General features: G+C 36.6%; 1 protein-coding gene and 1 long non-coding RNA gene across 2 annotated transcripts in view; one reads left to right on the top strand and one right to left on the bottom strand.

Annotated features, from left to right (window-relative positions):
• LOC115210819 overlaps positions 1-27,110 on the bottom strand; it is a 119,751-nt gene that overhangs the window by 48,503 nt on the left and 44,138 nt on the right. The window lies entirely within an intron of this gene.
• LOC118762930 lies at positions 755-27,006 on the top strand. The gene is made up of 4 exons (XR_004998682.1): positions 755-865; positions 13,570-13,624; positions 16,884-16,893; positions 26,996-27,006. It is a non-coding gene; the product is annotated as an uncharacterized LOC118762930 (long non-coding RNA).

Below are 27,110 nucleotides of genomic sequence, written 5' to 3' on the forward strand. Positions count from 1 at the left end.
AGAAGTGGCCTAGACACCTACCTGAAAAACCCCGAGGACTGGATGTTAAAACTTGTATCAAAACATGAAAACAAGAAAGCATCATACTCAGTAACAAAACAGGCAAATGAATATCTAAGTGAATTCCGAATACAACAAATTTCGGAATTAGACATACAAGAAACAAGCACAGAAAAAGCTAAGCACATGAAAACCCGTGCTAAAATTGCTGCCTTAGATATTCTGAATGATAAATGGCAAGAAAAAACTCTCAATGGCAAATACCCAAAGAGAGTGAATAATGCAGATGTTGACAAGGTCCTCACCCATCAACGGCTAATGGCCTCTGGCTTAAAATCTGAAACAGAGGGGTTTATCATAGCAGCTCAAGATTAATGCCTACCTACAAGGAACTACCAGGCTAACATATTAAAGAACGGCAGTAGCCCCACGTGTCGTGTATGTCAACAACAAAATGAAACCATTGATCATGTTGTCTCCAAGCGCAGTCTTCTTGCGCCTACAGAGTATCTCAACAGGCATGATAGAGCTGCACAATATATTCACTGGGTAATTTGCAAAAGCCTGGACTTGCCACATGATAAAAATTGGTGGGAATATAAACCACCTCCAGTGCTTGAAAATGACCACATCTCACTCATCTGGAACTTCACCATTCAAACTGACGGAAAGATAGATGCGAATAGGCTAGACATCATATTGAAAGACTTCAGATAAAAAACATGTCTCCTCATTGATATGACTGTCCCAATCGATATAAACGTATCTGTCAAGACCTACCCAAAACTGAGCAAATATAAAGATCTTGAAATAGAAATCAGCAAAATGTGGAACCTGAAGACTAAGACAATACTTGTTGTCATAGGTGCCCTGGGAATTATAGCAAAAGGGGCTGATTGCTACCTAGTTCAGATACCAGGAAACCTCAAAATGGCTGAAATTCAAAAGATAGTGCGCATGGGAACTGCTCATATCCTCATATCCTAGTTTCTATGTAATCTCAAGTTTTAAAACAAACATAATTTTCGTACGGTTTTTTGACATTCACTAGAACAACACTAAGTACAAAACCAAATATATGGCACCCTAGGCATAACACCAACATGAACTTCCAGCTTGTCTCTTGAGGTTTCTGGGTGAGACTTGGAGCCGGTTTGTGCAAATGTAAAGCAAAAGTCAAACTACTACTACTACTAATAATAATAATAATAATAATAATAATTAATAATAATAATAAATAATAATAATAATAATAATTTCTTCTAAACTGTACTTTCGACAATCCAATGAAAAAATAAACAAATATATAAAATTGAAATATCTTATTTTCGAGAGAGAGAGAGAGAGAGGGGGAAGAGAGGAGGAGAGAAAGGGTGAGAGAGAACGAGAAAGAAAAAAATCACTCTGTAAATAAGATCCTCGAATCGCCCTCGGCAACATCAGGGGTAAAAGATACAGAAAAACCCCTAATGGCGGTTACCACCACCGCCAATAACCATGCATTCTTTACTTACATTTCAGATTTCGAAGTCTACAACATGTAAGTAACCAAAATTATGAATTCTGCTCGTTAGTTTTGCGAAAACATAATATGTTATATAAAATGATTTTCTTATATATATGATATTAATAGTATCTGCGAATACACTTTATTAATAATAACAATATCAACTATTTATTATATATTATCAGGATGTTCTCTACAGAAAAAACGAAAAAGAAAATAATAATTCGGCTTCAATTCCATAATTGAATAACATCTTCATAAACTAAGTGAAGTCGATAATTGGAATTTTCCAACAAGAGTCACTGACCTCTTTGCTCTTCTGTATATCATTGGCATCTTTAAATGAATTACTGCGATTGATGTAAACAGAACGTAGCTACGAACCGAATAGTAACTTAATAAATCTGCCATTTTGAAAATATTACTTCTTTTTATATTGCTCCTTAATAACCATAGTATCATTAATTAAAAGTTAAAGATTCGATAATTGGTTTACTGCTTCTGTGATGGTAGAAATTATAAAGGAATATCTAATTTGATGGAAAGACTTCCATTTTTCTGTCCTCTCCGTCGACATGATGAAAACGCTTACCCAAGGTTGCATGTCATGTGATTGATCTCGCAAGCACGTGGTACAAAACCAACTTAAAGATATTTAAAAACGGAAGCAAATGTAAACCACTATGTTGAGTTAGTAGAGGTAATGAGAGGATTTGATGTTGGAAATTATGCCGGAATTATATTGTAGATTACGAAATAGATAACGTGTTAAGGAATTCTGAATCAAAATATACGTACAAATATTAGAAGTTGGTCAAGCGAAGCACAAACAGCATAAGTTTATTGTAAGATTCAACGCTTCCGATTTGTGAAGCTTATAGCTTAAGACACGATTTGTTTCTCATAGAATGACAATAAGCACAACAGCTCTTGTTGTACACAACAGAAAAAATTCAATTAAAGGTTGAGTGATGTCTTAACTTCCGATTGCAAAATCAGTAAAAACTTCAACTTCTATACAAAAAAAAGTAAGAGATTTCTTTAATGGAGGAATGCTAGAAAATATAGCTTATGTTGATCCTCCACAACAACAGAGTTGATATTGTTGACCTTAGCACTGAATTTCTTGTCAATCGATGTTTTTAGAGCAAATACGAAGAAGAAAGATGTAGAAAGATTTGGTTGTGAAGAAATTCGGAACGAAGTCAGGTTAAGGGTAATGGAAAATGAAGTTAGAATGAGGCAAGTGGAGGTAGAAAAAACGGTCACGTTGGGACAACAGGGTGAACATAGGCCATTAATTCGGAGAAACAAGAACTATTGTATTGAATGAGAGAGAAAGGAAGAGTCAACTCGATGACTGATTAATGGGTGTAGCCAATCGGTAAGTGAACTGCTCCTTGTATTCAGTTGACGCTTGTAGGGATACAGTGACATTTCAATAAAATATGAGTTTAAGGACAGGGCTGTGTGGTATGAAAATTGCTCGCTACCCCATAGTTCAACGTTCAGTCCCACTGCATGGTACCCTGAACAAGTGTCTTGTAGTATAGGCTCGGGCCGAACAAAGCCCTGTAAGTAAATTGTAAATTTGATAAACAGAAATTGAAAGAAACCCGCCATGTATATATATATATATATATATATATATATATATATATGTATGTGTGTGTGCGTGGGTGCATATATGTGTGTTCTTGTATCTGTGTTTGTTCGCCCACTAGCACTTCATACCAGGTGTTGGCGTGTTTATGTCCCCGTACTTACTGGTTCGACCAAAGAGATTGATAAAATAAGTACCAGTCTTTAAAAAAAGTAACGAATGGGGTTGATTAAAATTTCTTCATGGCCGTGATCCAGTTTGGCCGCAGTCTAATGACTGAAGCAACTAAAAAAGTAAAAGATTGCATGGGTTCAGAGATTACGTATTTTCGTCATAAAAGATGGCTGTCCAATAGAATGTTGTATTTTTCTTGCTTAGTTCTAGATTACCCTGAAAGAGTTTTCCAGATAACTCTGAAAGGGAGCTGTGATCAATGATGTTCCAGCCGAAATGATCTGTTTCTTCTGTCTATAGCTAGCATTATATAAGTCTACTTCACCCTTTAAAGTTGGTAGGGTTCCAACAGATTTGGATTTTATTTCTAACACATCATGTAACTGTGCTGAGGCTCCAGCGATGATTACAAAACTTAAAGTTATGTAGTCTCCGTAGAACGTCTTTTTTTAGTAGTTAAGATTAGACATATATCATCTTTTTGATGAAATATTGGGTTGTCCGAAAAGTTCGTGCCAATTGATAGTAGCTTACATTTCGACTTATTTTAGAACATGGTTGAATCCATAAAATAGGATTTGACTACACCTCCATTTAGAGCACAGTTTAAGCTATCTTTTCGTGGAAGAAGATTTATGTTCTTATAATCTGTGTTAATTCTGTAACCCTTTAAAATTGAAGATAAGAAAGTTCATTTTCGGCATTTGATGATTTGGAAACCAGACAAAAACTGCTGCAGCTCGGCTGGGATGTGTTACCCCACCCTCCATATTTACCAGATATTGCTCCTTCGGATTTCCACTTATTCAGGTCTCTGCAGAATAGTCTTAATGGTAAAAATTTAAATTCCTTGGATGACGTAAAAAGATACCTTGATGAATTCTTTGCCATGAAACCACCTCAATTCTGGGAAGATAGTATTTTCAAGTTAAAGGAAAGATGGAGACGCATTGTGCAACAAAATGGTTCATATTTGGTTGATTAAAAATGTAATGGCAAGTATTTATTGACCTTTTTCTTTCCTTTAAAAATCAGCACGAACTTTCCGGACAACCCAATACATGCCACAGATTATATTTTATCTATAGTTATGACTATAAAGATTTTTCTAGAAATAGGAATTTCAGTATATGAGCTCAGAATTGCATTTATCTATAGGGAGGGCTATATGTATTTAGCATCTAGATTTGTAGTAACCACAAAATTTTATCAGCGATTGTGTATTAGCTATAATTTGCGCAAAGATTGTTTCTGAGCGATTTAGAACAGACGGGGTGTGGATTCTATAGAAGCTGTAGTGAATTGATGTCTTATTCCAACACGTTTCCAATAAATTAGAGACGAGTCGGAATTTATAAAACGGATGTGATCCAATAATGTTTTGATGTTAATGGCAACAATGTTGCTTTCTTTGAAATCCTCAAAGACAAGCTACCGTAAGATGGCGTAGAAATTTCGATATTTCTGTACGAAAATCATATTTGTGATTAGTAGTTAGAAAAAAATGGAAGATTGCAACAACAAAATGATAATGGTTTCAAATTTTGACACAAGGCCGGCAGTTTCTTGAGAGGAATAACGTCGATATATCGACCCCACTGATCGACTGATACTTATTTTATCGACCTCGAGAGAATGAAAGGCAAAGTTGACCTCGGCAAAATTTGAACTCAGAACTTACAGACGGACAAAATGACGCTAAGCATTTTGCCCAGCGTTGTGGTTCCGCTTGAACGTTTACATCGCAATCAACCTCGCAACAATTCACCCAACGACCAGATGGTAATGTTAAACTTGGAGGTCTTTAAGTCATATTAAAATATCTCTTTATCACAATAATACACAATGATTCTCCTTTATCTTTAGATTTTGTATCTGTCTTTTTGATATTGAGAAATTGGAGGTGAAGACAAAAATCTTGACTAGAATCTGGCGGCGCGGTCAGAGAGGTTGTTCTTCTTGAGCATGACATCGACTGTCAAGTATTTTAACAATATGTGTTTGACAAGCAGGAGACAAAATTAGAAACATTGAGACAGTGTGTGTGTGTGAGTGTGTGTGTGTGAGAGAGAGAGAGAGAGAGAGAGAGAGAGAGAGAGAGAGAGAAAGAATGTATGAGTGTGTTTATGATTGTATGTATGCGTTTATGTTTGTATACATCTTCAAGTGTGCGTGTGTATGAGCATGTAGAACTTAATAGCAGTAAACAAAAAAAAATGAGTGCTGCAAATACTGCGCAATCATTAGGTTTGAAAATGCGCTACCAAAAAAAGAAGCAATGAATTAAAGGTGAAGAAGGAATCTAAATTTAGAAATAGAGAAATATTCTACGAAGTGGTGTATAACAACTGATGAAGTAGCAAGAAATTTAAAATAAGGTGTGAAAAACATATCAGAAGGAATACTAAGTTGTGAAGGTTAAATTTGAACCAGCAAATGGAAAATAAAGGTTAAATGAGTTAAACCGGCGGATGAAATTAAAATAACGTACAGAAGATACCTGGCGGTAATCAACGCCAACGGTGTCCGCACGAGATATTGAGTTCATCTCTTTGAATCCAACACACTCCGACATCACGTGACACCATGTGACGTCAAAAGTGTTTCAGGAAATGACGTTTTACCATTAGGAAAGAACGGTTTCTTAATTAGAACTCTTCAATCAATGCTATGGCATTCTGTCCTGTTTAGTATTTGTGCGATGTTTCTTTGGGGGTTCAGTTTATATATTGGTAAGTCCTGATGTTTTGGTTATGCGTTTATGAATATGTTTTTTAATCATACCAAATGCACTTATTATTAAAGGGATTGTTTCTATTTTTAGTCCCCACATCAGGGTTATCTCTATTTCCAGATCTTTGTATTGGTGAAGCTTCTCTCTTCTTTTAGAGATACATTGTCAACTGTTGGTACTGACACTTCGATTACAAGGCATTTTGTCTTGATAATATCTGATAAATGTAATCGGCCTATTAGCCTTGATGTCTATCCGTGTGTATTGGCATATCCCAGAGTATGTTCGCATTGTCATTTTCTGAGACCATTTCTGGGATATTCCTATACAATCTTTTTCTATTGTCATTCAACAGTGTTGGAATAGATTCCAGTATATATAGGTCCCCACACGGTGATGTCTGTGGAATTACTATTATTCTTCATTCTTCAGATGTTTCAGACACATTTCTATTGCATCACCTGATACACTTCCCTGTTGCAGGGGTGTATGCAGTATCGTATGTTCTTTTTTGTTGTGGGGAGTTCTCGATTTTGTATTGCGCCAGTTTCTTTTTTTTTGGGGAATGGTGCAGCCTTTTGTTGTATTAGTGTTTGTATTATGTATTGTGTGTGTAATGCGTTGGGTAACTAGTCTGCTGGTGGTTGCTTATTTTATTGGATATTTACTATATATAGTGTCTTGTACTAGTAGATTATTTTCTTTTGGTTGTATTATTGAATTGATAGTGTTTTCCGTAAAATGTGGGCTGTTCCTAGTAGGGCTATTTATTGGACTGTGCATTGTTGAGGATACAAGTATAGCTTCTACATTTTTGTTCATATGGGCTTTTTTTATCATGCCCAATTCCCCAATTATTAATGATATTGTTTTCACCTTCATGCCCCACGTTTTGAATAAGTCCATTTCGGTGTATTTGTACTTGACAATTTTTTCAGCTCCTTTTGGAGAATATTTTGTTCAGAAGAGACCGCAATGTCTATCAATAAGCAGGTACTTTCTTCGAAATCTTTGATTATTATGTCTGGGTGATTAGCTGTAATTTCTTTGCCCGTTTGAACAGGCATATCCCAGATGATTGTGGATTGGTCGTTGATTTGTGCCTTACTTGTTACATGTTTATATTATTTCTTGTGAAATTCATCTGCATTTACACCCATATGTTTCGCGGCATATTGCAGCAGGTCTTCATCACTATTTATCGAGTACTCAGCAAGCATTCTCCTTTCACTCGTTATGTTTGGCTTTTGCTTTGTATTAGTACAAGTTAACTCTAAATCTCACCCACAGACCTCAAGTGACAACAAGTTAGAATTTCAAGTTGGTGTTATGACTAGGGCACCATATATTTGGTTTTGCACAGAGTATTGTTCTAGAGAATCTGTCAAAATATAAGTAAATTAAAAATTTGTTTTAAAAGTAATTTATATTATACAATTTTTATTATATTTTATTTTATCTAGTTTCAGCTCACGAGCTGTGGCCGTGCTGGGGCACCGCCAAGATGAGAGTCTGATGTTAAGATAACAGTAAAAGGCGTTTGCTGTTATGTACTTTTAAGAGTATTTTGACACTGTTTACAGATTAAAATATTTTGGGCATTACATAGAAACTATTTTACGTAGGATATGGGCAGTTCCCATGAGCACTATTTTTCGAATTTCTTCCAATTTTAGATTTCCTGATATCTGAGATAGGTAGCAATCAGCCCCAGTTGCTATAATTCCTCGGCCACCTATGACAACAGGTATCGTTTGAGGTTCCATATTTTGCCACTTTCTATTTCAAAGTCTTTATACTTGCTCAGTTTCTGGTAGGTCTGGTAGCTCCTTGTAAGTAGGCATTGATCTTGGGTTCCTACGGTCAACCCTTCTGTCTCTGATTTTGAACCAAAAGAAATTAGCCACTGATGAGTAAACGCTTTGTTAACATCGGTATTATTAGCTCTCTTTGGGTATTGAGAGGTTTTTCTTGCCATTTATCAGTAAGAATATCTAAGGAAGCAGTTTTAGTACAGGTTTTCTTATACTCAGCTTTTCCTGTGCTTCTTTCCAGTATGTCTAATTCTGAGATTTGTTGTATTTGGAATTCGTTTAGATATTTTTTTGCCTGTTATTTTACTGAGTATGATTTCGTGATTTCATGCTTTAAATCCATGTTTTAAAATCCAATCATCAAAGTTTTTCACGTAGATGTTTAGGCCAATTGTGGTAATCTTCATTGTTAATTCCAGGTGTGAAAGTCCACGGCCACCCTCTTGTCTTAGCAGATAAATTCGTTTTATACCTGTCTTAGGATGGTGCATTCTATGCTCTGTCACACACTTTTCATATTTTTCACGACCGGTATGGCTAAAGTATTGATCGTTTCGATCCTGTTTCTTGCATTCAGCCCTGTTTTGAGTATTTCCCTAACCATGCAATAGCATTCTTTTCTTACCATTTCTCTCATCATTGAATGTTTAATTCCTTGAACTTCAAATACCCTTAGGTATTTGTAGCTCTCCGCTGGTTCTAAATCCTTTATGACATTCTGCTGGTCAAGATTAACGTTGGATGTTTCTATCATTTATCCTTTGATAAAGGTGGCTTTTGCACATTTATCGAAACCAAATTGTATGCTCATGTCATCACTGAATTACTTAATAATTACTAGTAAGCCCTGTGGTTGTTGGTCATTTTTTGCAAAGAGTTTTAAATCCTCCATGTAAGAGAGAGGTATTAAGGATAGACAAAAAAGGAATTGTGATGGAGAGACATCCTGGAAAATGCCACATGAAATTTTTACATCACCAGCATTTAGAGTTTCATCGTCACTGTTCGAAGTTAGTGTGGTTCTCCATGATCTCATACTTACAGACAAAATGTTTCGCAGAATAGGCGCTATTTTATATATTTCCAGGCATTTCTTAATCAAGCTATGTGATAGGTTATCAAAATCCTTTTTATAGTCTATCCAGGCTATTGACAAGTTTTTGTGTCGTTTGTGACAATATTCTAAGATCATCTTATTGATGAGTAGCTGATCTTTACAACCATAGAACTTACGTTTACATCCTTTTGGTTCATTAGGGAATATGTCACTCTCTATTAAAAAACTATAGGTATATTCAGTCAAGGCAGATGATAGTATTTTGTACATTATTGTTAAGCAGGTTATGGGTCTATAATTTTTTAGTTCATTTGTTTCTTCATGTTTTGGAAGTAGGAATATTACACCATTAATTAGCCAAGCGGAAATCATACTAGGTTGTTACAAAACCTTGTTGTAAGGTTTTGTTAGTAGTTCATGACTGTCTGGGAAGGCATTCAATCAGAAGTTATAAATGTTATCCTTTCCTGGAACTTCCATTTGCTTGCCTTCCTGAGAGCAGATTTTACAACCTCTACCTTGACGCTCTCCCACTGTTGATCTTTTAAGAAGTCTAAGTTAGCAGATATTCTATCAATCCAAGAGGCCTTTTTATTGTTTTTTGTTCTGCCCAAATTTTATTCCAAAATTCCAGCATTTCTTTTGACGGTAACTGGTATTTTCTCTATCTTCCCTTAAAAAAGTTTTGGTTATTTTTGAACATGTTGTTCTTGAAGAATCTAACGCGCTTTCACACCGTGTTATGCAGGAAACTTTAGCACATACCTTTTGCTTTATAGTTTCTATGGTGGTATCGCTGTCAGGTATGGTTTTCATACTATACTTTTTGTTTAATTTTTGGATAATTCTTGTTAAACTTGATGTTTTTTAAACATTCTATGTCAAATCTAAGTACCTGATTTTGTTATTATTATTATTATTATTATTATTATTATTATTATTATTATTATTATTATCATCATTATTATCATCATCATCATCATTATTATTATTATTATTATATTATTATTATTATTATTATTATTATCTACCATATACGTACACTCACACTGCGTAATGTATACTAATATATAAAACCGTAACACAAGTGAAATGTGGGTATTATGGAGAAGGAAGAACAGTAGCTCAGAAAGCCAGGGAAAGATCCTTGTTTGGAATATCATTCTAGGAGTATATCCGAAAAGAAATAATCTGAGAACAGAGTTGCAGTGAACGACGTGATCATCAAATACTGAAAGAACAAGTTCTGCAGGTCCAGAAATGTTGCGGAACTCACAGCTAACAAGTGCAATAATGTAATAATCGAAAGGAAGGAAGGAGATAAATTGAAATCCTGAAGAGTCCGAAAAATTCCAGCAAGTATTATTAAATATATGGATCAATAATAATAATAATAATAATAATAATAATAATAATAATAATAATAATATAATAATAATAATAATAATAGTAGTAGTAGTAGTCGTAGTAGTAGTAGTAGTAGTAGTAGTAGCAGCAGCAGCAGTAGCAGCAGTAGCAGCAGTAGCAGCAGTAGCAGCAGTAACAGTAGTAGTAGTAGTAGTTGTTGTAGTTGTTGATGTAGTAGTAGTAGTAGTAGTAACAAGAAGAAGAAGAAGAGAAGAAGAAGAAGAAGAAGAAGAAGAAGAAGAAGAAGAAGAAGAAGAAGAAGAAGAAGAAGAAGAAGAAGAAGAAGAAGAATGGTAATATCGAAGACAACTGGAAAGGCAAACTCCTGCATAGAAAATACCTTAACTGCTCATCCAAACCAGATATTGATCAAAATCTAACACACCAATGGCTACAAGGGACATGTCTGACAAAGGGAAACAGAAGGTTTTGTTATTCCAGCGCAAGATTGGAGCTTACCTACCAGAAATTACCATTCAAACGTCCTTAAAGATGGATCTGACCCCTCGTTCAGAATTTGCGGAAAAATCACAAAGACAATTGATCATATTGTTTATGGTTGCCCACTCCTCGCTGAAAAGGAGTACCTCAAAAGACATGACAAACTAGGGCAGTACATCAACTGGGATGCTTGCAATAGAGTCCCATGATAAGCGGTACTGGCACCGTCCAGAGGATGTAGGAAACGGTGAGGCCATCACCATCCTTTGGAACTTCCCAATACAAACGGGCAGAAAAACTGACTCCAATCGACCAGACATTGTGATCAAGGACTACAACAGAGGAACCTGTCAGTTAATATGTCTGTCCCACAAGATCAAAATGTCTCAAGACAGAAATACGAAAAGCTTTCTCACTATAAAAATCTGCAAATTGAAATCACAAAAATGTGGAAGCTTAGTACTACGATAATCCAGGAGTAATTGGTGTATTGAGAATGATAAAGAAGAGAGCTGAGAAATATATTAAGCAACACTCTGGTAACTCCAATCTCAGTAAACTACGAAAGATAACCTTAATGGGTACAGCCCATAGACTACGGAAAGCAGTCTCCATCTAAAGTGGAATAAATGTGGAGATAATTTTAGCATGCATAGCAAAACAAAAGTGCCCTGGCTGCTCTTGGCTCCGTATGATGCCCGGTACTAAGGCAGCTGAAATAAGTTATAATGAAAGGAATCAACAGCAACAACAACAACAAATACAACAGTAGTAGTAGTAGTAGTAGTAGTAGTGGTAGTAGTAGTAGTAGTAGTAGTAGTAGTAGTAGTAGTAGTAGTAGTAGTAGTAATAAAATAGATCAATTACTCTTAAGTAAAATGATAGAGCATTGCCGGAGCAAGAAGAACCTGAGAATAGCGTGGATAGACAACAGGAAAGCGTTTTATAGTGTCCCACATTATTGGCTACTCAAGGCCCTTCAGAAATATAAGACTTCTCCTGTCGTCTCTAAATTCTTACAAGGTAGCATGGCCAAGTAGAACACAAGTCCCCTTCTAAACCATAGTAATGAGATGAGCTAAACTAACAGTATCAATATCAAACGAGGCATCTTTCAAGGTGACTCCCTTTCCCCCATTACTCTTTTGCATGGCACTGATCCCACTCTCAATCGAACTAAATAACACCAGGTATGGGTTCAACGTTTACAATACAAAAATAAAATATTTGTCTTGTTGTCGTATTGAAGCTGTTTGCTAGAAATGACGAAGAGCTAGTAGGGCTGGTAACAGCTTTTAAAGAGTTCAGCAATGACATTAAGATGAATTTTGGCCTTGAAAAGTGCGCTAAAGCAACTTTTGTAAGAGGCAAGCTCAGGCTAACAACTTCCATTAAATTAGATAGCGAAGACAAGAAAACTACTAACTTCTAAGAACATGCACCACCCAAAAGCAGATGTCTGTACCTACCTAGACGTTATGGGGAAAGAGCAATGATACAGGTATAATTATGCTATAAGACCTCCACAATAGCAATGAACAGGTACTTATCCAGTACAGAGAAGTAGACGCTGCGATTTGTGTGCAAACACAAAAGCAGCAAAAAATCGCATTCTATTGTCAAGGAAGCTTGCAATTTCGCAAGGGAACTTGGTATTAATCCTGAAATATTTGAAGAACCTGAAACCACTACCGCAAAACAAGCAAAATGAGTCAAGCAGACTGTAAAAAGAACGGACAGAAACAAATTGAGGAGCGGTTGAGCCAGAGGCCTCTGCATGGAAAATATATACTTCGAAGTCGAAATGCTGATATAGATAAAGCAACAACCCTTCAGTGACTGAGAAGCTCAGCACTAAAAGCAGAGACTGAAGGTTTCGTATCGACGGCACAAGATCAAAGCCTACTTACAAAAAACTACCAGGCTAACGCTCTTCAAAACGGTTCTGACCCTAAATGCAGATTCTCCGACACATTTGACGAAACAATAGGCCATCTCCTCTCGGGATGTCCTGTATTGACACCAAACGAATACAAAAATCACCACGATAGTTGAGGACAGTATTTACACTGGAAAATATGTAAACACTACAAAATCAACACTACTGCTTAATGCTTTGACCATTAACCCGAGCCAGTCGTTGAAGGTAAAAACGTTACTATCCTCTGGGATTTTCCAGTCAACACTGACAAAAAGATCCAGACTAATCGGCCAGACATAATTATTGAAGAGTAGGAAAATACTTGTAGACTAGTAGATGTAAGTCTTCCCAATGATAAAAATATATCTGTAAAGGAATTTGACAAACTAAGTTAGCATAAGGACCTGGAAATTGAAATACGAAAGATGTGGCATCTTAAAGCGAGAACTGTCCTATCATTGTAGGAGCCCTAGGTATGATAAAAAAAAGGGATGTCAGAAACACCTACATAAGATCCCAGGAGAACCATGTCTCAGAGAAATCCAAAAGATTGTACTGATAAGTACTGCCCATATCCTTAGAAAAACCCTATCAATTTAAATGTCTGTGTTGTATTACATGAAGATATTTCACTACTTCCCCTCCCCAAGCTTTCAGTCACACTATAACATCTCTTATCTTGCACTAGCCTCAGGATGCTGGGTGTGTCTCCACAAGTGACTGTAACATGCAGATTAAAAGTAAATACTACTACTACTACTACTACTACTACTACTATTACTAATAATAATAATAATAATAATAATAATAATAATAATAATAATAATAATAACTGAGCAAGTATAAAGATCTGGAAATAGAAATCGGCAAAATGTCGAACCTCAAGACTAAGACAATACTTGTTGTTATAGGTGCCCTAGGAATGACAGCAAACGGGGCTGATTACTACCTGCCTCAGATACCAGTGTGTCCGCAAGGATAGGAACAATGGCAGTAGTGGTGGTAACTAGCGATATCCACTGCTGCTGTAATTGCTTAGAAGAGGTAATTCTAACGGTAATAATGACAGTTTATAATAGTGGCAGAAATAATAACAGCTTCTACATCAGCCACACAAGGTTCAGTACTAATGATGATAATGTAGCACAAAAATGTATTATGAAACAAAAAAGGAAAATTAAAACTACACCAAATCGCTTGTGCTATGGTTACTCTAGAATCGCGTTTCGCACAAGGGCGAGAGCCAGCCTGGGTTCAAAACATCAGCCACTGACACAGATTTTTCTCTGAATACGAATCAGGATCGTCACCTGAACGGGAACTGCCCCACCACCAAACACACCACAGTAAGAAAAACGTAAGAGGATCAAATGGGCCCACGATGAGTACAAGGAAGTGGTACATGCTTATTACTATGCATTTGGTAGGCCACGTGAAAAGAAACACTCTTATCAAATGTCGAAATATAAGACAGAAAGGAAATGAAGAATAAGATGAAGAGAGAAGCTCTTCGCATGTCTCAATTGAAAACCTGCCTTCTAACCATAACACGCAAAAGTCAGAAGAAATAAATTAAAATGAACCTGATAAAGATAACGAGAAAAGTGGTAAAGAAACAGTATTTGAAGACCACACAGTTTCTGATGAACGCAAAGCGTCTATGATAGAAACGAAGCAGAAAATAAGGAATAATTTTGCAGTTGCAAGACATGCAAATATGTATGAGAGTGAACCACTTATTAAACTCTCAAATGCAATCCAAAATAATTAAAAAATAAACAAATAAAAATCAGTAACTATGTAACAACAAATCATACAATTAAAACCTGATAATCCTGAGTTAAATGAAATTATTTACGCATCTGCTAAGACAATTGAAACCAGTAATAATTGAAAAAGAGATTGAATTAATGAACGATGTAAATATCAATATCAAATTAACTAATCTTTGAAAACAATGTAAATTTCGAAAAGAAGACAAACGAAGAGCAAATGAAGATCCTCACAAAGAGAACTGCAACAAAACGTGCAAGCCGAAGCTCAGAGAATACGAAGATTTGAGAAGAGAAACAAGTTTTACAAGCGAAATAAGCTGCTCACATCTAATGAGAAAACATTCTTCAGAGAAATAAAGAAAATCGACAGAAAAACCCGTAAGCTGCTGACTTGCAATAAGATGCATCAACCAAAAGTAGATGCATTTCCCAAAGGCAGAGGCAGGCGGACCAAGGAGGTCGAGGCTTGATCTCAATTTGAAATCTCGCACTGTAATTGGACTGGCAAAATATATTGATACATCTAACGACTGGATGCTAGAACTCGTTGTAAACCACAAGAGACAAGAAGCTTCATTCTGTTATGAAGGAGAGAAAAAAGTTTGCTAGTGAGTTTATGCATAATATCCTGGTTGGACAGCATGATGGAAGTACGGCAACTGTAGTTGCTAAGAAGATGAAATCTATAGCAAAGCAAAATGCGTTTGAACATTTGGCTGATAGATGGGAAAAAATCTCTACATGGCAAATATGTAGCCCCCTAGAAAATAAGCTGATGTAGACCAGAAGCACACTCATCACTCGCTATGGAGCTCAGGGCTAAAAGCAGATAATATTGCATAATATGAATATTATTCATAGTATTCAATGTAATATTGTAATATTAATAATAAGGCGGCGAGCTGGCAGAATCGTTAGCACGTCGGGCGAAATTCTTAGCGGTATTTCGTCTGCCACTACGTTCTGAGTTAAAATTCCGCCGAGGTTGACTTTGTCTTTCATCCTTTCGGGGTCGATTAAATAAGTACCAGTTACGCACTGGGGTCGATCTAAATCGACTTAATCCGTTTGTCCGTCCTTCTTTGTCTTCTCTGTGTTTAGCCCCTTATAGGTAGTAAAGAAACAGGTATTTCGTCTGCGGTTCCGTTCTGAGTTCAAATTCTGCCGAAGTCGTCTTTGCCTTTCATCCTTTCGGGGTCGATTATATATGTACCAGTTACGCACTGGTGTCGATATAATCGACTTAATCCGTTTGTCTGTCCTTGTTTGTCCCCTCTGTGTTTAGCCCCTTGTGAGCAATAAAGATATAAATTTAATTATATTATTGGATTGTCAATAGATTATCTCTATATTTAATTAATCTATATATATATATAGATTAATTGTTTGATAGATAGATAGATAGATAGATAGATAGATAGATAGATAGATAGATATGGGTAGGTGGATGTGTGTGGGGTTCATGTATATACGTGTGTGTTTGGCTGTGTTTATTCCCCCCCCCCCGTTTGGTGTGTTTACGTACCCTTAACTTAGCGGTTCGATATAAAAATCTGAAAGACTATGTACTAGGCTTAAACAGATAACTAGTGATGGCGATTTACTCGACTTAAAATTCTCCAAGGAGGGATATTCCAACATATGGCAATCCACGCCCTTCATCAAATAATCGAAAGAAAAGAGTGAAAGATGGTCCAGGGAAGATAATAAAGAAGTTCTTAAGGCCTTCTATCGTGCTCTGTATTTCCCCACAATTAATTCCAATTCTGAACAAGCCTACCTAAATTGGAGAGAGAAGCATCTTGAAATAAGATCCTGCATAGATAGTTACAAGTTTGCCAAAGTCAGAAGAACCATTATCAAAATGAAATTACTGACTGAATTACAGATTGATCAGATTAAAGGATTAATGGATAAAAGGAATGAAGATGCAGCTAAAGAAGGTATTATTGAAGAAATAATTACAGACCAGCCATGGTCTGATGAAAACGCAGTAATGACAGAGTGTATGTAGCGAATAAGTAAAGTGAAATACTTTCTGAGCGAGCCATACATATCATGGATGATGAAAAATCAAATAGATGAAGAAAGTCTCACAGAAATTGACCCAACTGAACTAGAAGATCTAAAACGTCAAATCATGATTGAATTGCTGAAAAAAAGGAAGCCAGTGCCGATGAACATGATGACACTCTTTTAAATATTCACAACTCTGACCGAAACCTGAAATTAAATGATAAAATCCGCCTTGCCTTTAAAGATATAATTTCAACTAATGATGTTGATATTACAGATCTCTGTCATCTTTATTATGCATCTGCTCAGATCTTAACGATTTTATGTGGTGTAAAGATTAGAAAGCAAAAACATTTCAATAAAAAGCCTATTTGACAAGCCCTTGTAATGATGGTAAAAAAAAGGGCTGATTGTTATCTATTTCAGATACCAAGAAATCCAAAAGTGACAGAAATTCAAAAAATAGTGCTGATAAGAACATATCCTACGGGGAGTATCGTCTATGTCATTCCAAAAACATTTTGATCCGTAAGTATTATCAAAAGTACTTTTAAAAGTACCTTATATCAAACACCTTTTGCTGCCATTTTAAGATCACGCTATCATCTTATCATCAAATTAATTCTGAAACAAACTTAATTTTTTTCTGGTTTGACAGAAATTCTGCAGAACGATATTCCAGGTGAAATATTATTAATGCCAACTTGAACTTCTAATTTGTTGTCTCTTGTAATATCTAGGTGAGACTTGGAGTCAGCATGTACAATAGCAAAGCAAAAACCAAACGTATCGTATATAACAAAACGCAAATTGTTACCTGTCGGTCACGCTATATGGAAAGAAGAGTAAACAATAAACGAAAGCAGATGGCAACATTTAAAGGCTTTGCTCCGATGACGCTGATAAACTCAGAAATTTTATCGTAAATTGTATTTACTTTATCAGTTTATCTCTCTCTCACTATTTCTCTCATGTGCGTTCGCGCAGAGACGTGCGCACACACACACATTTATATATATATATATATATATATATATATATATACATGCCTACATACATATACAGATATATATAAGCAAAACAAATATATACAAATGCATATATATGTAGGCACGCACGCACACGCACGCGCAGAAAACTTTTTGGTGTATGCTTATACAACTTAGTTGTACGAGCGAAAGGAAAAAAATAGGAAAAAAATCAGAGAATAACAAGTGGGGGAAGTAAAAGGGTAAAAAGAAGAAAAAGAAATAAAAGAAAATGGAACAGAAACTTAGACAGAGAAAGGAGGGAAATAGATAGAGGTAGAGAGAGTGAAATGATTGGCGTTCCTGTAAGTATCTAATTAAAGTTGGATACTTTGCTCAGCTTGCGAAACGCACACACAAAATTAATACAAGCATGCAGTTCTATATTTAAGAGATGAGGAATTATGTACATTATTTACATTATTTACATTTGACGGATATTTGTCCTCATCTTCTTTGTTGTTAACACAACTTTTCAGCTGATATACCCTCATCAGGTGGCTTGGGGAAATTTCGAAAGTGGGTTCTCATTCCTAAGGTATTATTATTATTATTATTATTATCATTATCATTATTATTATTATTATTATTATTATTATTATTATTATTATTATTATTATTATTATTATTATTATTATTATTATTGTTGTTGTTGTTGCTGTTGTTGTTGTTGTTGTTATTCAGGTCACTGCCTGGAATCGAACGCGGAATATTGGGGTTAGTAGCCCGCACTCTTAACCAATACGCCATATCCCTGTGGGCATGATAATAATAATAATAATAACAACAACAACAACAACAACAACAACAACATCGAAATATACCTTAGGAATGAGAACCTAGGTTCGAAATTTCCCCAAGACACCTGCAGAAACGTTGCGTTAACAACAAACAAGATGAGGACAAATATCTATCAAATGTAAATAATGTAAATAATGTACTACAAACATACCTACAAATACACACACATAGACACGCATACAGATATACAAAATGCATGTGCGCAAACACATGCCCACACGTATATATATATATAATATATATATATACATACATACATATGTATATATATATATATATATATATATATATATATATGTATATATATTTACACATACGTATATATACACATCCACATACATACATATACATACATACACATACTTACAATACTTACATGCACATATATAGAGAGAGACATATCTTCACATCAACATAAATATATGCATGATAACATATTCAAAACTTCTTAAGGCAACTGGAAATCCCATGCAAGATTGATGTCTTGCAAAAATCAGCCTTACTGAGCACGGCGCACATCTTAAGGAAAGTATTATCTGTTTGAGGATCTTGTTGTGACCAGATAGATGACTAAAGACTCCGGTGCATTTTTACTTACAGTGTTACGAAGGAATAATAAGTATGATAATAATAATAATAATAATAATAATAATAATAATATAATAATAATAATAATAATAATAATAATAGTAATAATAATAATGATGATAATAATAATGATAATAATAATAATAATAATAATAATAATAATAATAATAATAATAATAATAATAATATTAATAATAATAATAATAATAATAATAATAATCGCAAGACCAAGCTTTGGCCACGAAATGAAGAGTCAACCTTAGGAATGAGCCTGTGACTCCGCTGCGCCTCATCCGCAATAAAATGGATGAAACCATTGCCCATATCACGAACGAATGCCCTAAACTTGGCCAAAAGCACTATAATTTCTGGCGACACGACCAGGTAACGAAAGTGCAACATTGGAAACTGTGCAAAAAGTGGGAGCTAGGGAGAGACAAGATGTGGTATGAGAACAAACCACAGAGAGTGGAGGGATGATTCGGAGACGTGTAAAAGCATCTGCGATTTCCCAATCCAAATAGATCAGGGACTAGAGCATAACAGACCGCATCTAGTGGTGGGGCATGAGGTGCTCCACATATGCTACATATGCTGAATCGTATGTGACGGCGATACAACGAAGTAAGTCCTACTGCGTAAAGTCTAAGTGAGCACGTGACCTGTTGTAAGTTGAACAGAAGCAAATCCTGGAATCACATCTTAGTGGTTTCGAAAACATCATAGTTTGGATAGGATGGGTAATATTGTGGGTGACAAAGCAGAGAAAATTTACGATCTACTGATAAGGAGGAAAGTTCTTGAAATTTGAGATTTGTCTTCAAACCTCAAGATATAACCCTGCTAATTAAACTAAGATGAACTAGCTTAATGATGATGATAACGAAGATGATGATTATAACGATGACGATGGCGTTGGATGATGATGATGATATTAAATAATAAAGATAATAATAATAGTTTCAAATTTTAATACAAGGTCATTGATTTCGGGGCACGAGGTTTGTCAGTTATATCGACCCCAATGCATAACTGGTACTTATTTTATCACCACCACCCTCCCAAAAGGTAGAGTCAACCTTGGCGGAATTTGAACTCAGAACGTAAAACGGACAAAATGCTGCTTCGCATATTATTCAGCGTGCTAACAATCCCGCCACCTCGCTGCCTCAATAATAATAATAATAATAATAATAATAATAATAAAAAGGAGGAGAAGAAGAAGAAGAAGAAGAAGAAGAAGAAGAAGAAGAAGAGAAGAAGAAGAAGAAGAAGAGAAGAAGAAGAAGAAGAAGAAGAAGAAGAAGAAGAAGAAGAAGAAGAAGAAGAAGAAGAAGAAGAAGAAGAGCCATTGCTACTGGAAGCACAAGGCCTCAAATTTGGGAGAAGAGATTAAGTCGATTATATCGGCCCCAGTGCTCAACTGGTTCTTATTTAATTAATCCCGAAGGATGAAAGGTAAAGTCGACCTCGGCGGAATTTGAACTCAGAACGTAAAGACCGCACCTGGCAAAGGTTTCAAGTTTCTTTATATATCAGCAGTAAGAAGTACATGCTTCTGCCCCATTAAAAAAAAACTGCTCAGAATACAAGCTTTGCATATACTTATTATAGTTTTCAGAATGACACCGTGTCCCATTCCACAAACGATGAAGCCGTTTTCTAAAGGCACTTGCAGCCTTAGAAATTCTAATATTGATTTCGTCATTAAGAACACTCTTAAAGTTTAATCTACTTCCAAGATATTTAAATGTCCTGACCCATTTGAGAGGCTTATTATCAATCACCGCATCTGAATCTTGTGTATGTTCCGTTCCAGGCTTTCATTGGAATAAAACTTCAATCTTCTTGATGCTGATAAGTCAGTTTAAATGCACGAGCTGCGGCAGCAAAACTGGTGAACGTTTCCTGAATTCCATGAAATGTATGAGAAATCAAGGCACAATCAGCAGCAAACAGACCATCACGTCGAATCTCTTCCTTGGTCTTTTACTATGATCTGAAACCTTACCCTTTTAGATTTCGTGAATGTTGGTCTGTGCGAGATTGGAATTTTACACATTCATGGTAAATCCTAAAAGCATGTGGGGGAACATCATTGAGAAGAATATGGAAAAAGAGTACGGAAACTAAAACACATCCCTGTTTGGTTCCAGTGTCAACAGAAAATGCCTCTGAGCATTGACTGCGGGGCATCCCTGTTGCCATCATTCCTTTTTGTGCACTGATACTTTTACTCTTATCATTTTATCAGGAAGACTAGCTTTTGGCAAATTTTCCAGAGAACCTCACGATTCACTGTATCAAAGGCTTTGGTCATGTCGACAAAGACCGCATACAAGTTAGTATTTTGTCCACATGCTTTACAAGTGGTATGATAATAATAATAATAATAATAATAATAATAATAATAATAATAATAATAATAATAATAATAATAATAATAATAATAAGGAAAACTGATACAAATAGCGGCAAAACACGAGCAAAACAAAAAACTGTTCTCAGTATTTAAGGAAGCTGACAAATACAAACAAGAAATCATACCACCTAATAAATATGAAGAAGAAGAAGAAGATGAAGAAACAACAAAAGCTATAAAACAAATGAAATCTAAACTAAAAATAGAACAGCAACGAACCATGATAAAACGATGGCAAGAAAAGCCCCTTCATGGTAAATACTGGACTAAACTAAACGCAAAAGAAATAGACAAAGAAAAATCCCAGCAATGGTTGAGAAGCTCAGGACTCAAAGCAGAGACAGAGGGATTTTTAATTGCAGCACAAGACCAAAGCCTCCCCACCAGAAATTACCAAAAACATGTAATGAAAAGAAATATTACAAGTAACTGCAGAATATGTGGAGATGGACAAGAAACAATAAATCATATTATCTCTAGCTGCCCAGTCCTGGCTAAGAAGGAATATATTCACAGACATGACAGAGTTGGAACCTACATACATTGGAAGCTATGCCAACATTATGGAATAACAACAGAAAAACGATGGTATAGGCACACACCAGAAAAGGTCACAGAAAACGAGAAAGCAACCATACTCTGGGATATGCCGATACACACAGATAGAGAAATTAAGGCCAACAGACCAGATATAGTTGTCACAGATCATGAAGAAAAAAATGCTTTCTAATTGATGTATCAATACCGGCAGATGACAACGTTTCTCTAAAAGAAATGGAGAAACTTTCAAAAAGAAGAAGTTTGTAAACGAAGGAGAATAAATCTGGGAATGGCCTAGAATGACTATCGCGAAGCTTCTGATATGATTCCACATTCGAGGATCATCGAGTGTTTAGATCCGTTTGGAATTACGAGGAATGTAGCGTATATGGAAAAGGGTGGTGGGATGAAAAACGGAACTAACATCCTACGGAAAATGTATGGGTACCCTGGATATCAGAAAAGGGATATTCCAGGGTGATAGCCTATCTCCGTTGCTTTTTGTTGCCTGCATGATACTCCCGACCTTGGTTCTCAGGAAAACACACTTGGGGTGTCAACTAAAGGAAAAATACCAAGTAACCACCTCCTCTTCATGGATGATTTGAAACTGTATGGCAAAGATGAGACACAAGTCTAACTGGGCCCCACCTGCTAGGTCATGTGCTGTTATCTTGATATGAGATCACCATGTCGCGCACGTATGGTTTTGATACATATACCCGGTAGTCATGATGAGTATACTGGGCTTCGTATATTTTACCCCAGTGTCACTTTGATGGCATGCACTGCTCTCTCACTCAATAATAATATTATTATTATTATTATTATTAATAATAATAATAATAATAATAATAATAATAATAATAATAATAATAATAATAAGGACCCCTCGGCTTTTAGTAATAATATAATTATAGTAATAGTTGTGGAACTATAGTAGTGAACAAGTAAATAATAAGATAGAGATTATAGTAGTAATACTGAAATAATAATAGTGAACAATAATTATCTAGAATGATTAACAAATGGTATTGTGAAACCATCGAGTCCTCGGTGACTAAACTGGCAACCCCACTAAGTTTGCTTGGTTCGTAGGATGGACTTACGACTAAAAACAAGACCCAGCAAAGGGCAGAGGAACTTAAAAGAGTCAAAGGCATTCCGGAAAGAGGTAGACACAGCTCGTGAACCTTGGTTGGCAGTCTGAGAAGGTGTACTCTGATTTCAAATACGGTGTAGATAAGATTCCTTAGTCACAGAGGTCCAGCCCGACTCCTACGAGAAACCAACAGGAAAAGTTTGGGAATAGGCGAGTATCCAAATAACCAGTGCTTCGGGTAGGCTGTACTCGTTAGCCTTGGGTGGCAGTCCGTCTAGGAGATGGAACATTCCGTGCCCCAAACCAGGGGAGCAACGACCCATGACTACCTTGATAAGAGATGGTGTCTCGATAAAAATAACGATTGGTAGTAACGTAAAAACACACCTCATTTGTGAGTGAAAATGCCAAGAAAAATAAATGACGATAACGGTGTGAATGGAATTAGAACCAATGTTAAGGTGCCGCACCCGTCATGTGCCCCACTGTGCAGCAGGGTTGACTCGGTCGTAATCTAACAACTGCTAGCCATACTACTAGATACAGTCCTTGCACTAGTTAAATTATGCAACGTGCTCGAAAACGCGAGTGGTCTGTTGATATGAGCCAATAGACGATCCAGAGCCATGAAGAACCCTTGCTACACAAGAATAATGGCAAATGTAAAGTCGTCGAAAAAAGGTCATTAGAATTTTAGAAGCAGCTGGGTATGTTTGAGATTATTGAAAATAGACTTATGAATCAGATACGAATAATTTGTAATAGAGGCTTTCTTAATGAGGCACAGTTTCAGACAATAAGGAAAAGAATCTGTAGTGGTGAGAATCTCGAGGAGAATAATATAGGTCAGGATCAGCGAATGCTTAGACGAGGTGAATTTGTAGTGGAAGACAGGCCGGCCGATCAGTATAACGTAGAAAACCCTGAAATAAAGGATATGATTGAGGGACAGGGAACCCTTAGGAAAATAATTACAACAACAGAGACCAAGCCAGTGATCTAGGAAGCTTCGGCTATAATAAGAAACATGCAACCCAAAACGTTGATGAGATTCTGAAACACATTCTGACAAAAGATCTATCAGAAACAAGGGACTTGATCAGATCTGCTTCAATTTTAGTAGGTGAACTAGTTGGAAAGAAAGAGAGGAAAGTAGGCAGAGAGAAGGAGCCATGGTGGAAGCGGAGAATTGAAGGCGATATTCTAACTTTATGTAAAGATCGGAGCCGCAAAAAAAAATTGGGTCAAAAGATCGATGGAAAAATGGAAAAGAAAGTGCAAGGGCATATCTTGACGCGAAGTACCGAATAGAAAAGGAAGGGTTCAAAACTGCCATCGAAACCCAAAAACATATATCGCAGTTCCATCAAAACCGGTTATTCTCAAGCAACCAGACTTTTAAGGGCTTAGGAAGAAACACAGAAGATAATACATCTCCTGAAGCGGAAGAAGCCCACCAATTTTGGAATGATAACTGGGGGGGGGGAATAAGTTTCTCACAACCAAGGTGCTGAGAGGATTCATTCCGTGAGATCCGAACTCCATCATCCGGAGTCTCCACAACAAGACCATGTGCGCATAACAACAGAAGATGTTCTTGCAAGGATATCAAAACTGCCAAACTGGAAAGCGGCAGGACCAGACAGAATTCATGTCTACTGGCTCAAATGGTCAATACACAAGAGAATTGCGTTGCAACTAGACAATTGCCTACAGAGCGGTGCAGTTCCGGAGTGAATGGTAGAGGGAAGAACGACATTGTTAATGAAAGATCGGTCAAAGGGCCAATGAGGTTGGCAATTATTGACCCATTGCTTGTCTTAACCTCCTATGGAAAGCATTAACAGGTACCATCGCAGGGAAAATATATACGTTCCTTGCGAAAAGCAATCTTCGGCCAGTAGAACAAAAGGGATGCCGAAAAGGATCCAGGGGCAACAAGGACCTCTTTGTGATAAAGAAGCTTATTATGAAGAACTGTAAACGGTACCAAAATAACTTATGTACGGCCTGGATAGACTTCAAAAAGGCTTACGGCATGTTGCTGCATTCGTGGATTTTGGAAACACTCGACATGTGTGGAATAGATGAGAACGTGTGTGCACTGATTAAGAACAGCATGCCCAGTTGGAAAACGTCTTTCCCGTAACAAATAGTACTCTTATTCACCTCTGTTATTTGTAATAGCCTGATCCCATTTTCTATAGTCCTACGTAAAATCAACGTGCACTATAAGCTGAGAAAGTATGGACCTCGTCTCAACCACCTTCTGTTCATGGATGATTTTAAAACTTTTCGCAAAAACAGTCTGAAATGGAGAGGCTGGTTGAGACTGCAAATATACAGTAAGGATATAGGGATCGAATTCGGTATCTCGAATTGTGCAGTGCTTACTTTGAAGCGGCAGGAAAAGAGTAAATTGAGAATGGAACACGCGGATGATGTTGAGCACAGGTATCTTTGGAACCTGGACATGGACAATATCTTGCACAGAGAAATTAAAGACGAGGTTACCACTGCATATTTCAAGCGCCTCAAACTTCTCTTGAAATCGAAGCTCCACTCAAGGAACCTCGTGACTGCCATCAACATATGGGCTGTTGCTGTAGTTCACTATAGTACACCCTTCCTGAGATGGATACAAGCGGAGATTGACCAACTCGATCGCACGACCCGAAAGACAATGACAATGCATTGTACCTTCCACCCTAAGGCAAATGTACACAGACTCTACATGAAAAATGGTATGGGTAGAAGTGGGTTGATTAGCGTACGGGAGTGCATCAACAGTGAAAGAAGAGACGTGGCAAAATATTTGGTAAACAACAATCAAGACCTGCTACAGAGTGCTGCTAGTGCAGAAGGAGTTAACAAAAATGGATTTGTGAGTGCTCATGAATTCCAATCAAGAACAGCCAGCGAGGGAGAAGAAACGCTACTCCGTATAGAATTATATGGTGAGTTCCATTGGGAAACCAACAAAGACCAGGAACCATCATGGAGGTTGTTCAACACAGGCGACCAGTGATGAAGCGTGTAACAGGAGAAAAGGACGGACATCAAATACAAAGAGAGTAGCGCAGACACATTGAAGAGAAACCTTTGCATGGCCAAATTTGGAGAGCCATTGAAGACGTATTTGGAACAAAATCTAGGGCTTAGTTTAAAAAGGAGCAATTAAAAAAAGGTGAAAGCCGAATTGTAGCAACCCGAAATCAAGAGAAAAAGTGTCAGAAAACTGTAGACTGTGGAACCTGGAACGCGACAATCGCACACATTGTGGAAGAATGCCCTATGTTGGCACAGGAAAAATATAAGAAATGGAGGCATGACCAGGCTGCAAAAGTTTTACACTGGAAACTGTGCCAGAAATGGGGATTCGAAGCTGGAAACACATGGTACAATCATCAAGTTAAAAGAGTATTGGTGTCGGAGATTTTAGGGGACTTTCATATTCAAGCGGACAAGAAGTTAGAAGATAATAGACCAGACATAACAATTATAGATAAGGAAAAGCGAAGTTGCTTACTGATCGACCCATCAGGCAAGTTTGATTCCAGGATCGTAAAGAAAGAGGAAGAAAAACAAAAAAGTATATAATCCCTTAAAATTTGAAATAGGAAGAATTTGCAGCATGCGAACAGTAAAGGTCATGCCTGTAATAATTGTTACATTGGGAAGAATAAGCAAAGATATAAAGAAATGGCTGAAGGAGATTGTAATAGAATGCCCGGTAGAGCTTCTACAGAAATTTTGGCTCTTAGGGAGAGCAAGAATTATCAGGAGGGTTCTAAGCACTTGAAAGACAGCTGAAAATGTGTGGATATCTAAGGTTACAGATAATAACACGCTACTTACATAAACCCTACCAGGAATAAGACCGAGCCTGAGCCGATGCAGTAGCAGGCAGTGGCTCTCATGGCTTCACATCTTTACTGATTGGAAGTATTATCCTGTACATTGCCTTGCCTTGGTATAAAATATGGGTTACAGTAAATATTCTGCTAAATACCACAGATTTGCTTGTCAGTTATTTGACATTAACCAGTTGACCATGTCCCTTAGTGGCTGATGTTATGTGCATTTCTGATCATGAGCAGAAGTAGTAGGAGAGCACCATAGCCATGTGTTGAAAGGAATTCTTAGAGGTCTCGATAATTCACCTTTGGAAACAGATGTT

The sequence above is a fragment of the Octopus sinensis genome, linkage group LG4 (genome assembly GCF_006345805.1).
Source record: "Octopus sinensis linkage group LG4, ASM634580v1, whole genome shotgun sequence".
Taxonomy (NCBI): domain Eukaryota; kingdom Metazoa; phylum Mollusca; class Cephalopoda; order Octopoda; family Octopodidae; genus Octopus; species Octopus sinensis.